The sequence below is a fragment of the Rattus norvegicus genome, chromosome 6, assembly GCF_036323735.1.
Source record: "Rattus norvegicus strain BN/NHsdMcwi chromosome 6, GRCr8, whole genome shotgun sequence".
In the NCBI taxonomy this organism is placed as follows: domain Eukaryota; kingdom Metazoa; phylum Chordata; class Mammalia; order Rodentia; family Muridae; genus Rattus; species Rattus norvegicus.
Genome location: NC_086024.1, coordinates 136,064,800 through 136,080,976, shown reverse-complemented (window position 1 = coordinate 136,080,976; position 16,177 = coordinate 136,064,800). Strand labels below are relative to the sequence as shown.

At 44.3% G+C, this 16,177-nt stretch overlaps 1 protein-coding gene across 8 annotated transcripts in view; it reads right to left on the bottom strand.

Moving 5' to 3' along the window:
• Positions 1–16,177, bottom strand: part of Traf3 (Tnf receptor-associated factor 3) — a 103,267-nt gene that overhangs the window by 47,387 nt on the left and 39,703 nt on the right. For 6 of the 8 annotated variants that reach the window (XM_039112591.2, XM_039112585.2, NM_001395112.1 and 3 more), the window contains one exon: positions 1–111. The gene's annotated coding sequence lies outside the window, so the exon portion shown is untranslated. The other 2 variants (XM_039112590.2, XM_063262147.1) reach the window with 2 other exon arrangements.

Sequence of the window (16,177 nt, the reverse complement as noted above, 5' to 3'; positions counted from 1 at the left end):
CTGTGTCATACGCTGTAAGGAGTCCAGGGAAGCTCAGAAGTGAGGGAGAAGCTTCCACAAAGATGTCGGAGCAGTGCCAGCCTTATCCTTCAAGTAACGGGGACCCTGGACCTGGGAACCAAGAGGAATGCTGGTCAGTTCTCATCTAGAAAATGTTAAATGTTTTAAAAAACAGAATTTCAAAGCATACATTTTTATAAAATGACAAAGTTCAAGATAAGTGTTTTTAATCATTCTATACGAACATATACTATAGTTTTTCTACACTTTAAAAATCACATTATAAAGTCTGATTCTTTTTCCCTTTAAATCTCTTTTATGCTAAACTATTACAGACAGTAAAGTTCCAGAAACATTCATACAGCATTGCCATGGTTATTACACAGTAAACGCAGCTATAACCCTAGTGAGGAAGGGAGTGTCGCCAGAACTGCAAACCCCGACTGCCTTGCTCTCACCACAGAGCTTCTGCAGCCTCTAAGAAACCTTAGCTCTCACGGCTGTTAAGTCTTTAGCTGTCTTCAGACACACAGAAGAGGGCATCGGATCCCATTACACATGGTTGTGAGCCAGCATGTGGTTGCTGGATTTGAACTCAGGACCTCTGGAAGATCAGTCAATGCTCTCAACCGCTGAGCCATCTCTCCAGCTCCCTCAATTTTCTTAATACTTTGAGAATCCAACTATGCAAGCCTACTTCATACTGAGGTATTCTTTCCTTATTTTTGCTTGCTTCAGAATTTTATATAGTCATGTTCTGTGTAAGTACACCAGGCCGATCTCCATCTTAAAGAGACCTGTTTGCCCTGGCTTCCCAAACACTGAGACTAAAGGCCACTGGGGTTAAAAGCCACCACCCTGGATGAGCCACATGTAGCCTCACTTTACTTTTTGTTGCTCAACACTAGTATTGCCCCAGCCCTCCGATGTTTGCATTGTCTTGTAAAATTGGAATATAAACATACAACTTGGCTACCCAGTCATTAGTCCAAAGTTTCTCCTTCAGAGCAAATGTGAACCCCATAAGATCTGCTACATCAGGCTGGAGACATGGCTCAGTGGTTAAGAGCACTGACTGCTCTTCCAGAGGTCCTGAGTTCAATTCCCAGCAACCACATGGTGGCTCACAACCATCTGTAATAGAATCTGATGCCCTCTTCTGGTGTGTCTGAAAACACACAGTGTACTCACATAAAAAACTAAATAAATGTCTTTTTTTTGGTTCTTTTTTTTTTTTCGGAGCTGGGGACCCAACCCAGAGCCTTGCGCTTCCTAGGTAAGTGCTCTACCACTGAGCTAAATCCCCAACCCCTAAATAAATAAATCTTAAAAAAAAAAAAAAAAGATTGCTACATCATCTGTCTCCAGCATATAGACAGACAGTTGTCCGGTACAGCTAGAAGAGTGACTTCTGTACAGGCAAGTGCATAATTCAACATCTTGTAAAGGGAGCCCAATGTTTCTCCAAGTGGCTATAATAATTTGCAGTCCTAGAGGAGTCCTGTCGCTGAGTCCACAGAACTCATTGCTGTATTCACCCTTCTAACCAGCTGCATAATGGTGTTCATACAAATTCTAACACAGAGATCAGCTAGTCTGAATACATTTTATAAGAATTTACGTTTGATCATCGCTGCACAGATTCTGCGACCGGATGTCTGTTCAGGTTCTTGCATCCCAATTCATCACCAAGTATTACCAGCTTCTAAGCTCTGGGCCTAGAGATGTGCACTGACTGGGGGTTTACTTACCTGGGTTGGTCTCCTCTCTAAACCTGGCCTAAGTCAAGATTTATAGAGTTTTTACTCTTTTTTTTTTTTTTTTTTGATGTGGACCTCAGATTCACAATGTTGTAGTCATCATGCAGAGTTTTTACTTTTTACTTAAAGAGATTCTGTTTCCCACAAAATGTGAACGTAACACAAAGAATCCTGCAGCTGACAATGTCATCAGCCAACTCTGAGTAAAATGTTGACTTGGGAACAGAGCAAATCTGAAGGGCCATGCAGGAAGACCCTCGCCCGGCTGGAGTATCCACAGGTGGCCTACCTAACGCTTCCAACTGGTCATACACAGTTTTTATTATTCCACCTAAAATATTCTCTAGCTTCCACTAATGTTCTTTAACCATGAGTTATATGAAAAAATTATTTATTTTTGAATGAGTCTCACTCATGGCTTGTCTACGATTATGAGGCTAGCTTCAAATTTCCAGTAATTCTCCTTCTGCTTTTCGAGTAATGGTATGACAGGCATGAACCATCATGCCCAACAAAAGTTTGTTTTTAAACTCTTAGTATTCTATAATTACATTTTCATTCCTGGCTTATAACTTAATTACAGAGGTCATATACTATAATCTGTATTACGACAGTGCTTTGAAATGTACTGATTCTGATAGGAAATACAAGATTGACTAGTTTTTATAAACATTTTTACATACTTGAAAAATAACTCCGGTGCTATTTTTTGATATATGCGCTAACAAGAGATCTAATGTGCTAACATCTAATCAAATAATTTAGATGTGAGTTACATTTACTTTTTTATTTGCTTGTTCCATGAATTACAACCTGCAAAATCTTCATCATGATTATGAATGTGCCTAGTCTTCCTTAAACTGATGTCAATGTCTACTTATCCACTCTGAAGTTACACTGTTACAGGCCACTCTGAAGTTACACTGTTACAGGCCACTCTGAAGTTACACTGTTACAGGCCACTCTGAAGTTACACTGTTACAGGCCACTCTGAAGTTACACTGTTACAGGCCACTCTGAAGTTAGTTACACTGTTACAGGCCACTCTGAAGTTAGTTACACTGTTACAGGCCACTCTGAAGTTAGTTACACTGTTACAGGCCACTCTGAAGTTAGTTACACTGTTACAGGCCACTCTGAAGTTAGTTACACTGTTACAGGCCACTCTGAAGTTAGTTACACTGTTACAGGCCACTCTGATGTTAGTTACACTGTTACAGGCCACTCTGAAGTTAGTTACACTGTTACAGGCCACTCTGAAGTTAGTTACACTGTTACAGGCCACTCTGAAGTTAGTTACACTGTTACAGGCCACTCTGAAGTTAGTTACACTGTTACAGGCCACTCTGAAGTTAGTTACACTGTTACAGGCCACTCTGAAGTTAGTTACACTGTTACAGGCCACTCTGAAGTTAGTTACACTGTTACAGGCCACTCTGAAGTTAGTTACACTGTTACAGGCCACTCTGAAGTTAGTTACACTGTTACAGGCCACTCTGAAGTTAGTTACACTGTTACAGGCCACTCTGAAGTTAGTTACACTGTTACAGGCCACTCTGATGTTAGTTACACTGTTACAGGCCACTCTGAAGTTAGTTACACTGTTACAGGCCACTCTGAAGTTAGTTACACTGTTACAGGCCACTCTGAAGTTAGTTACACTGTTACAGGCCACTCTGAAGTTAGTTACACTGTTACAGGCCCTGACAGCCCACCCACAGTGCTATTGGTTCCTGAGCCAAGGTCTGCTACGGATGCGAGAGCAGTGTGTGTGGCTCTCAGGCCACATGTGCTCTTCCCCCTGTGAGACAACCCTGCAGGGCATGCCCAGGGTTCTAAAGAATGAAATGGAGAGGTAGAGAAAAAACTGTCCTGGGCTGGGAGAAGGCTTAGGGTAAATAAAGGCACTTGCCATGTAAGTCTGATGACCTGAGCTGTGACCCCCTCACCCCCGAAGCCTATGTACAGGTGTAAGAAAGAAATCCAAAGCTGTCTTCTGACCACCACACTTTCTGTAGTATGCTTGACCACATATACATGCCCATTACACACACACACACACACACACACACACACACACAAATAAGAAATATTTAACTTAAAAAATAAAGAAAAACCTTGAATCCCTAAATTACCATGTGGAAAGAGATCTGCCTACTAGGACAGGCTGTTCAGGACTTCTATGTGGCAGGAAATTAATGCATTAATAAGCTTCTGAGACATGTGACCCCTCACCACAGTTCTGTGTCAGTGTAGCGTGTTTTTCTTCAACATTTCTGAATTCTTATTCCCTAGAAGGTTCCCTAATGAGCAGGTCTGACTTACACTTTTTAAATTCCAATTTAATATATTTATCTTTTAATTGGACCACTTAATCCATTTATTAGAAATGATTACTCATGTCTGGTTTCTATCTGCTTTTACATGGGGCTCCTGCTGCCTCCTGGATCAGTCTCTGCTTCCTCATCTCTGGAAGTTAAATAGTCTCTTTCTTAGAAATACGATATTCACTTGTTTCTGTTAGAAACTGAACTTTTGCATTGTTGGGACAGGGTTTTGTGAAGTCCATACTGGTCTCAAACGCAATGTAGCTGAGAACGAACTTGAACTCCTGACCCTCCTGCCTTCAGCCTCCCATCTGTGATGGTTTGTACATGCTTGGCCCAGGGAGTGGCACATTAGGAGATGTGGCCTTGTTGGAGTAGGTGTGTCACTGTGGGAATGGGCTGTCTGGAAGCCAGTCTTCTCCTGTTTGCTTTCAGAACAAGATATAGAACTCTCAGTTTCTCCTGTACCATGCCTGCCTGGACACTGTCATGCTCCTGCCTTGATGATACTAAACTGAACCCCTGAACCTGTAAGCCAGCCCCAATTAAATGCTGTCCTTACAGGAGTTGCCTTGGTCATGGTGTCTGTTCCCAGCAGTAAAACCCTAACTAAGACAGCATCTTTCATACAATCTGAACATTTTCAACTATTACCTTTGCAGGACACTTCTGTACCTAGCCACCGCATCACTCCTTTCCTCGCCCTTCTGAATCCACTTAACGTCTGAGGCATCCTTATCTGCCATCTGGGTTTTCTATTCTCCATTTCTGCATCACTTTGAGGTTTCTCTGTGCTCTATTTCTCCAGTTGGCCACAATGGGTTTTCCAATATTAAACTAACCTTTCATTCCTGAGATAAACTGCTCCTGACCACTATGGAATAACAACTTTATCTGCTGCTATGTAGATTTGATTTGCCAAACACATAGGGGATTTTTCTGTGCTTTGCAGATCTGTCACAGAAGTTTGTCTTGTCTCCTCTTGTAATTGGGACAGTGTCAGCTTTGCAGAATTTATTAGAAACTGTTTCCTATTTCTTGAAAAGCTTTTGTCCAGTTGATATTTTCTGTTTTTAGATTTACTTTATACATATCTTGCTTGCATGTATGTATGGGCACTATGTGTATGCCTGGTGCCTGCAGAGGTCTGATGAGGGCATTGGATCCCGTGAACTGGAGTTACAGATGGCTGTGAGCCACCAGTTGGGTGCTGGAAACAGAACGCAGGTTCTCTGCCAGAGCAACAGGTGCTCTTAACAACCCAACCATCTCTCCAGCCCCAATATTCTTTCTTTTAAACATTTAGTATACTTGTGAACATTCTAAAATAACATGTACACAGTCTTCCTTCAAGCACTTTAAATTAAGTTCCTGTTCAAGGATTTTCGGGTTACTTTTCAAATGGCATTTGTTTAGAATACATGTGCGGATACACATGGGCCACAGAGAGTGTGTGGAGGTCGGAGGACAGGGCAGGGTCGGTGTCGACTTCCACTGTGAGTCGCAGAGACTGGACTTAAGCCCTCAGCGCTATCCTCCTGTGCTATCCTAATGCCCTAGGCTCACCATTAGTTTCTTTCCCTGATATAACACACATCTTCAACTTTTCACACTACAGAACCTCACAGAGCTCTGTACTGAGACACAGTGGCACATGCCTCTAATCTCAGCATTCAGAAAGCTGAGACTGGGGGAACAGACGCCACCTCGCTCTAAGGTACACAGAGACCGTCTCAAAAACAGACAAAGACAGCAGAGTAACAAATAAAGCCTTACCAACGCACACTTGCATTTTCTTCCCTCCACCTTTCCTGTCATCCTCTATTTTACCTCGACAAGCATTACAACTTCCGAAATACATGATTTAAACAGTCAATTTTAAAAAAGATTTATTATGTATAAAGCACTCTGCCTGCATGTACACCTGCAGGCCAGAAGAGGGCACCAGATCTCATTACAGATGGTTGTGAGCCACCATGTGCTTGCTAGGAATTGAACTCAGGACCTCTGGAAACGCAGCCAGTGAGTGCTCTTACTCTCTAAGGCATCAATCTAGCCCCGAAATAGTCAATTTTTAAAGTGCTACTTAAAAGTAAAATGAACCTTTCTGGACCACTTCAGGTTATCACACGGTCTTCTCCATCTATCTGAATACTCTTGTTGTTTCTTGTGATTCTGTTTTTCTTTTCAGTTGTTGGGGTTTTCTTATTTGCTCTTGTTTTTGAGATAGTGTTTCAGACTCTTGTGCTTAGGTTATGGGCACCATGGCAGACAGAATATTTTGGTTTTCTTCTTGGGATCGGACTGGTGTTGAAACCCTAGGCTTTTGGTGCTACATTGAAACTATGTCCTGGGTCCCGGGTCCTTTATCTGCTGTTTTTGGACTAAAAAAATCTCTCTCTTCATTTCAGAAAGATCTTTTTGCTGGGTACAAAATTTGAAGTTAAGATTTGGAACTAATTTTTTTTTCCTTCTCTTTCAGTATTTCACACATAAGCCAAGTGTCTTTTGGCTTATAGAAGATCTGACCAGACATATGCTGTTAAAATTATCTCAGTTCCCTTGTAAAATATATTTCTTCTAATTGCTTAAGATCAGTCCTCCTTTTTTCTTAAAAAAAAAAAACAAAAACAAAAACCAAAAAACAAACAAAACACAGCTTTTATTTTATGTGTGTATATGATCTGCCGTGTGTGTGTGTGTGTGTGTGTGTGTGTGTGTGTGTGTGTGTGTGTACACGGTGTGCAGGTGTGCAGGTGTGCATACCAAGTACACACGGAAGTCAGAGAAGAACGTTGGATCCCCTGGAGCTAGAGTTGAGGAACTTGTGAACTGCCTGACTTAATTAAGTGTCAGTGACTGACTCCAGTCCTCTCAAACAGCAGCGACTGCTCCTGGCCACTGGGCCGTCCCTCTAGACCCCACTGAATGCTTTTAGACACTTCTAAATACTGGATTTTACTGTATCATCCTCTCCCCTGGAGTGCTGGGGACTGAACATGGGGCCTCATGCACACTGGGCAAGCACTCTACTACTGAGTATGCTCCTTGCGCAGAACCATGAAAACTTGCTACTCTTTCTAAAATATAAAGTTGTTGTTTGCTTTTGTTGAGTTTTTCTGTGGTGGTGGGAATCAAACTCAGAGCCCTGTCTATACTAATCACTTTTTCTCCCTTTGTGCTCCAGTCCCAGCCCTTACCATACCTTTTTAAGATCCTGGGTTCCATTCTTTGAATAGAGATAAGTTACACAGACTTGGCTAGAGAAAACCTGAAGCAACTTACTTTAGAGCTAAAGCGACTACAAGACTATGTATACCCTTGTGAGCTGGCTACCCACTGCCCTAGAACAAAAGCATTTTACTGACACCACTGTGGTTGGAGGACAGTTACTCCCAACCCTGTGTGATCGTCTGCTCTTTGTGGTAGCCTTTTCTGGCGTCTGCTACGTCTACTGTATATGTGATATTTCAGACTTCAGGGTCTCTGTGCAGACTCCTGCAGCTCTAAGCAACTCCTCCTCTCCAGCGTGCTCAGCTTTGTAGCTGATGAGGCTGGTGGACTCTGGCCTTTCTCTCCCTTACCTGAAGTGTGGAAACTGCCTCTGAATTCAGCAAAAGATACTTGAAGGTCAAGTCTACCTTGCTGCTACTTTTATAATGAATCTTTGTTGGAACAAATCTACATTTGTTCTTGCTTTCAGAGGAAGTACCAGTGATAATATAACGGTTAAGACAGAAACCAAGAGGCCCAGCAAGGCCAGCAAGTCTCTAGTTGCTCGATGCCCTTTACAGAAAGATCCAACCCGTGCCTGCTCCGGGGATGAGCTGGGTGCCATTCAGCCCATTCACCTGGCTCCCGTTTCAGAGGACATAGTCTGAATCTGCCTTATCCAAATATCTAAAAGCTATTGTTTCACAGTCTGCCTGGTTTCTAAGTTGTTTAAGACAGTCTGCTCTAGATTTGGGTGAAGTCAAGACTCACCTCAGGCACGAATTTTAAGGGGCTCTGTAACAGGCACAGTGACAGAGAACATCAAAACAAACGGGGAGGACCCTGAGGAACAACATAGCAACATTTGATACACAACAGTCACAGTGCTCTATGAGAAAAACAATCAATGCTAATATTACCTTTACCCCAAAGTTTTATTTGTCAATGATATCATTTAATTTGATTTTTAGTATTACATTAAAATATCATTGATTTTAATTACTAATGCTTTTAGTGTCCCCATAAATTCTACATATTTGCCTCCCCTGGACCTGCCAGAGGTCTATTCCTGTTACTCCCATCTTAGCGCACACAGGAGTTTCCGGGAATGAGTGTCCTGTGAAGCCGGATCAAGCCCACTGCCAATGGGCGTCATCACTTCTCCCCAGTGACGTCTGGAAACAGAGAATACTCCCATTCTTTGCAGCCACATACGTATGCGCACGTTCCTACCCTATCAAAGGCAATTAGCAAATGGATGAAAAGTAGCTTAAAAATCACGTTGTAGATAGGAGACTAGTAAGAGAATTTAAATTTTCCTACAACCATGAAATATACGCACACAAAGCATGGCTTCGAATATAGCGGATGCAGTCAGGTGGGACTCAGGGAGCGTCAGTCACTGTCCCACTGCCATGAAGAGAAGTCACGACCGTGCAACTCTTAAAAGCATTTCACTAGCCAGGCAGAGGCAGGCGGATCTCTGTGAGTTCAAGGCCAGCCTGGTCTACAAATCGAGTTCCAGGACGGCCAGAGCTACACAGAGAAACCCTGTCTTGGAAAACCAAACAAACAAAAACCTACAACCAACCACCACCACCAACTGGTGGCTTGCTCTGTCATCATGGCGGGGAGTAGGGCAGCACACATGGCAGGCAGCAAGCCGCTGGAGAAGTTGTTGAGAGCTATACCCTGACCAGTAGACAAAGGCGGGAGTGGGGGGTTGGGAGGGAACAGTGACAGAGACACAGACAGACATAGACAGAAAGAAAGAGAGGAGAGACACTGGGCCTGGTGTGGGCTTTTGAAACCTCAAAGTCCACCCCCAGCGACACATTTCCTTCAACAAGGAACTTGTATGATTTCAAATGTGCCGTTCCCTGGTGACCAAGCATTCAAATGTTATGAGACTGCGGGGCCGGTCTCATCCAAACCAGCAGAAGCAGTAGCCTGCGTTAGACATGAGGAACACCAAGCAGCTATCTGAAGCACTGACATCAAGTCAACTTTCTCCACGGCCTTGGTACCCAGGCTCCAAGTGCGTCGGTTCAACTGGAAACCGAAGGGTGACGAGCTTACTGTCTCGGTTTTACAGATAACAATGATGCTTCTGACGTCGGCCGTCTCGTTTGTTTCCCAAACAGCCCCAGCTCCTATCCACTGACCAGATGTAATGGGTGAGTGTTTATTAGGAAAAAGCTGCCTGTTTCCATAAGAACCCAGGGGCTCTCACTCGGTTCCCACATATTTTCACATCACATTTCTTTTCTAATGCTCAGTGTAAAAGAAGTTTTCAAATATTCAGTCGACATTCCTTATACAAATAAAATAGCTCCATTAATAAATGTTGTTGAAAACGTGGGGGAAGGCTGGACCTATGTTAGACAATTGTTAAGCAAGTCAGGGAAGGGCATGCCTGGAAGACAGGCTCAGAAGGAGCTGTGGCTAGGGCCAGCCCCACCTGTCACATGCAGGTGGCCAGCAAGCCAGACACCAGCAGGGAACCCAACCTACTATTTCTGAACGACAACATTTTTTGCCAGCACATAGACAAAAACAAAATTTAAGAGGACTGCCTACAAGTCAGAATGTCAAAAGCTCTGGGGCAGGTTTTACTACTTTTTCAAACTGGCCTCATCCTCTTTAACTCTGTATTTGAAGGCAAATGCAAGAGTAACAAGGAAGGATCCACTCAGGACATAAAAAGTCATTTCTTCCCAGGAGAAAGGAAACAGACGTAATCAATAGTTTGAAAGACTAGCAAAGATGGTCATGGAAAAGAGATTTCTTGGTGGAACCTAAGAACCTCTGAGAAGATCTTATAAAGGAAAGGGTAACAGACTCACAGCACCCTCCTGTATCTATCCATGTGTTGGCCATATTGGGGACCCTACGAAGACGACGAGAACAGAGACCCTGTATTCACTCACCAACTGACAGGCTAAGAGAAGGGACTGCCCAGTCTCCACGGCATGAGAACATGAGAATTACCAAAGGGAGACACAGTACGCAAAGCAGTGACTCCAGCGCACAGAGTCACACAGGTAAGATCTCCCAGAGGAAACATGTATGCCCCAGTCTAAAGAATACAGAGAGTAACCATTGTCTTTAATAGATCTGAAAATAATACACACAAGTATAAAAGAAAGTATTGAATATCTCATTTCATGAAGCTAGTGTTTTCTATCATAGTGTGTATACGCGCGTGTGTGTGTGTGTGTGTGTATACGTGTGCGCGCGCACCCGGGACATGTACACAGTGCTTCATGGATAACTGGGTGAATTGGGGAGGTTGTACCTTTGGGCTCAGGGAGGATATTTCTTAGGGATGGGGGATGGCTGAGTGGGTTAGTGCTTGCTAGGGCAGCATTAAAACCCGAGTCTGAATCTCCAATATCCGCATGCCAGTGACCCACTCCTACCACTGACAAACTAGAGTCCAGGCCATCCAGGCTGGCCAAAATGCAGTTAGGCCCAGTGAGGAGGCCCTGTCTGCAGGGGAGAAAACAGAGGGTGACAATGGAAGACATACAAACCTCCCCATCTCTCCCACATCTGTCTCCATAAAAGAAAAACGGGACGGACATCCTTCTCCTCTCCAAGCACAAAATAAAACATCCACATCAAATGACTTCTAGATATTAAATGGCATTTAAAAGTCATCTTCATTAAAGGTAAGATATAGATTTTTTTACTTTTTTGGGAGGTGGATATGTTATTTTATTGTATGTTTCAGCCTTTAATCCTAGCATTCAGGGAAACAGAAGCAGGCATCGTTCAAGGCCAACCTGGTCTACATAGTTCCAGGACAGCCAGCGCTACACAGAATCTCTATCGAGAGAGAGAGAAAGAGAGAGAGAGAGAGAGAGAGAGAGAGAGAGAGAGAGAGAGAGAGAGAGGTTAAGCCTTGTGAAACAGAAACCCGTAAGAATTCTAAGAGGTAGATGACAAGACTGACAGAATTCGGTATCACAGCCCATGTGTAATAACGAAGCTTCTTGTGCAGCCTTCAAATCCAGTTCTCTTAAATATTCACTGGTTCATGGAAAACGCTTTGAGAAAATGAAAATGTGAAGACAAAAAGGAGCAGCCTTTCTGGGGTAAAGAGATCTGCATAAGAAGACTCTTCAGTCAACAGGGACTAATGTCAAACCCTCGGCACCCAGACCTGTGGGGTCCACGGGTGCCAGGGAGACCTTGGCATGGTTGAGTCTGACTTTCATGCCACCTTCTTTGTGGTGGCAATGATGGAGGAACCCAACATGGGCTCAGGACAGTGCGTCAACTCATCAGTACTAGTGGGGGGCAGCAAGTAGAATGCATCTGTTTTTTGAGATGGGGTCCCACTCTATAGGCCTGACTGTCCTGGAACTCTTATGTAGACCAGGCTAGCCTCAAACTCACAAAGATCCTCCTGCCCCCTGCATCCTAAGTGCTGGTATTAAAGGTGTTCTTAAACAAGTCATATATTTAAAACTTGTTCTAAGTTAATATTACAACAGAATTTTAGATGAGCATTTGAAAGTAGGAAAAGGGGGGGCTGGAGAGGTGGCTCAGTGGTTAAGAGCACTGACTGCTCTTCCAGAGGTCCTGAGTTCAATTCCCAGAAACCACATGGTGGCTCACAACCATCTGCAATGGGATCTGATACCCTCTTTTGGTCTGTCTGAAGACAGCGACTGTGTACTCATAAATAAAATAACAAAGAAAGAAGGAAACGATTTGTATATCCTCTTGTCTTAACTTCCTTAGTGCTGGGGTTAGAGGAACAAACCACAATGAGTCTCCATCTAGGAGGCCTCTCTACAACACATAAAACTGCAAAGAAGTAAATAAATAAATAAAAACTGGCCAAGCCTGGTGATGGCGGCACACACCTTTGGTCCCTGCAACTTTGGGATGTGGATGCAGAAGGATCTCAAGGAATTCGAGGCCATCCTGGTCTACAGAGCAAGTTCTAGGACAGCCAGAGCTACAGAGAGAAATCCTGTCTTGAGGGGAAAATTTTTTTTTGCCATTTCTTGTATACCATGTGTATATACCATGTGCCACTATGTATATACATACGTCGGAGGATAACCGTGTGACTCAATTCTCTTTTTCTTCACAGTTTCCAGGGATCAAACTCAGGTTGTCGGGTTGGGCAGTGAGTGCGCCTGTTAGGCCATCTTGTTGGCCCAGAATCGACTTCCTGTGCTTTCCTAGTATGAACCATCCTTTGTTATAGCACGTCAGCTGTGTCTATGGAAAACAGACATCCTGTAGCTGAACACAGGCTGCCAACTGAGGAATACATGAAGAGGATGTGCTTCCAACCTGAGGGTCTGGACACTTTCAGAAAGGTTTACTCCACGGATCTGCTTGAGAGACATCATTCTGTAACATGGGTGAGGCTTATCTGAACAAGGAAAGTAGAATTCCCTGCTAAATATCACCCTCCTCTCTGATTTTGTTGTTCACGACAGGGTCTCGCTGTGTAGGCCTGGCTGCCTGGAACGCACTCCACAGAGTAGAGCTGGCCTCATACTCCATCTCCCTCGTGAGGGCTGGATTAGAGGTGCGCTCCATTGCACTGCCTTCTTCCCTCTGATTGCTTTGAGACAGGGTGTTACCATGTAGTCCTGGCTGGCCCGGAATCCACGAGATAGGCCGAGCTCACCTCAAGCTTACCTGGCTCTGCCTCCTGAATACTGGGGTCAAAGGTGTGTGCCCCTATGCTTGGCTCTCGGCTCTATTTTTTACAAGTCAAGAAACTATACTTCAATTACTGTACTGTCCTTCTCTAAACAAAAGAATAAGCCTAAAGCTTTGGTTCTGGATCTATTCTTAGTGTAAAATACGGCCTAGTATTAGACCAGTCTTACAGAGGCGGACACGTAGACAGACTGTGCTGACCTAGTGACCCAGGCTAGGACCAGCCCCTTCCTCTGAGGGCCACGCCTTTATGCCTGCCTCTGATGTGGTCTTTTGAGCAGGCGTGTGTGGGAGCCAAGGAGCACAGGACATGCAGGACAGGCACGTGCTCACATGGTAAAGGAAACTGTGTAGGCTCATCATGCACATGACCTCAGCCAATGCTTCTAACCGTGTAGTCTATTTTCACCAGACAGGATGACCTGCCATGGATGCCCTTCTGCCTCAAGTGTGACCTCTGTCCTATCAAAATTGACTTCCCCTCCTCGTCGCCCTTGCCAGAGCCTCAATGGTAACTCTTATTTACATAGAAGTGCTTCTGAAGTGCAGCAGCCAGGGCCGCCACAGCTCGGCTGCCCCTGCACTCTTCAGTTTGAATTTGTGCCTACAGGGCAAGGCGCACAGGACCGCAGTTCAACATACTGAGTCATGATGCTGGCCTTTCACTCTTATCTGTCTGCAGAATAAACGAAGAGTCTATAGCTTTATGTTGATTAAAGTGTTCTACAGTTACATAGTTCTGAACACACCAACACTGGGTACCACTTAGCTATTAACAAGGCAGTCTATGGGGCTGGAGAGATGGCTCAGCCGTTAAAGGCTAGGCTCACAACCAAATATATAACAAGGCAGTCTATGCTATATAAATTATGCTATTAATACATTTTGGGCCAATGAGATGGGCTCAGTGAATAAAGGCAGCAGCTGAGAGAGAAAGGATGGCTAAAGACTCCGTGACTAAGAGCTCCTTCCTGCTGCTCTTTCAGGGACTCAGGACTCGGAAGCCAGCACCTTCATGGCAGCTTATAATAACCCACAGCTCCCGTTCCAGAGGATCCTGCGTCTCTGGCCTCGGTAAGTACCAGCCATGTACTCATATCCACAAATAACATCCATACAAAGAAAACTATTTTATCTGTCTGTCTGTCACTATCTATCTATCTATCTATCTATCTATCTATCTATCTATCTATCTATCTATCTATCATTAGGGAGAGGAAAGAAGCCAGGTGTGATGGTGCACACCTTTAATCCCAGGACCAGGGGACAGGCATTCTATGAGTTTGAGGCCGGCTTGATCTACACAATGAGTTCTAGGTTGACCAGGGCTACATAGAGAGGCCCTGTCTTGAATGAATGAATGAATGAATGAATGAATGAATGAATGAATGATAGATTGGAAGAGATGAAAATAATACAATCTGTCAGCCTATGTAACCTACAATAAAAAAATGTTTTTAGAGGTTTTGTGTGTGTGTGTGTGTGTGTGTGTGTGTGTGTGAATATTTTGCCTGCATATATGCACGTGTACCACATGTGAGCCTGGTATTCATGGAGTGTATTGGATACCCTGGAGCTGAAGTTACAAATGGTTATGGGGGGTCATGTGGGTGGGGAACTGAACCAAGGTCCTCTATAAGAATAGCCAGAGCTCTTAACCACTAAGGCATCTCTCCGGCCTTCAGAAATCTTTAAAAAAATTAAAGCGAAGGTTAACCACAATCTGACTAGAAAATCACTTTGCATTTCAACTTCTGAGAGTGCGAGCTCCTACTCCGTATGATAATGGATTGAGCTATCATGATGCCCCTCTGCCTTCATCAGTGTGGGGTCATGGCAGCACTGATGTAGAGAGAGGCTGACACGGGATGACTCCCTCCATCTCTCTCAGCCTCCACCCCCACGTTTAGGACAAGGCCTCTTCCTAACCTGGAGCTTGCTGACTTGGTAAACTCCCCCTGTTCCTATCCTGCACCCCCGGCCCTAGCCCTGTCTTTAAACCTGGGTGCTGGGGTCCAAACTTAGGTCTTCATGCTTGTGAGGTAAGACTTTATCATCTGGGTCATCTCCCCAGCCGCCAACCCAGAATTTATGCGGACAGCCATGAGCCCTCTCATCAGACACACATGCACAAGGGGCAGAGGTCACGTCCTTCCTGTGGGTGTCCCTATCTGCACACTCAGCGGAAAGTCTTAAATGATAAAGGGAAGAAAAAATGTGGCAAGTTTTTAAAATTTAAATCCAAGTTCTCTAAGTTAGAGACCTGAAATTATGAAAGACCCCCTTCTGACAAAAGGAAAACAAAAGTATTAACTGAGAGCAAATGTTGTCAGGAAATGAACCTCAGAGGACCAGGCATCCAGGAGGAATGAGCGGGTTTCTGACCCTGCACCTGGTCCTGATCTTCTCTGGGACCTCAACCAAGCACACAGCATCTCTGGCTTCAGTTTCCTCATCTGAAAGTAAAGGACAGAATTAGACAAAGATCCCAAATGAGGCCCAGAGGTAAGTCACAGCAATATACCCACTCACAGGTGCTCAAAGACTACTTTCAAATTAACAGTTACACCATATAATTCTGAGTTCTAGGCCACACAGGAACACATAGTAAGTCAAGTGCACTGGGGCTTAAAAGCAAGACCTTCCTTGTCTGCAAAGAGATTTGAAGGTTGTTAAATGTACAAAGAGCAGTTCGTTCGTTCCGCTCTTTGTTGTCTGATAGTTCTTTGCAGCTATGGCTGGCACGGAACTCGGCTCCCAGAGCTCTGCCTGCCTCTGCCTCTCGAGCGCTGAGAGTGAAGTTGTGTGTACCATGCTCAGCTTGGGAAATGGACTGGCTATGAAAGCTGACAACAACCCTTTTCAAAATGAAGCCAACCGGCCCTCCATTCTACTTCATATATTCACTGGGCCTCCTTTCCCAAACCAACCACACAGCTTTCAAACTAACAGCCAGTCAGGCTCTCTGGAGCCTGGAAACTTCTGGAAAGGAGTTCTTCAGATGGACAGCGAGCTCCACCAGAACACCACAGCGCGGTATGACATGAAGCTACAAGTACAGGTTGGGATGAGGGGATTGTCCGGCACTGCCAGCCCCACTGCCAGCCCCATTAGACATGGTCCATTGGCTAACTGTGGTCAGATGGCTCCCCAACCTGAGGCTGAAAACAGTCTTTCAACCAT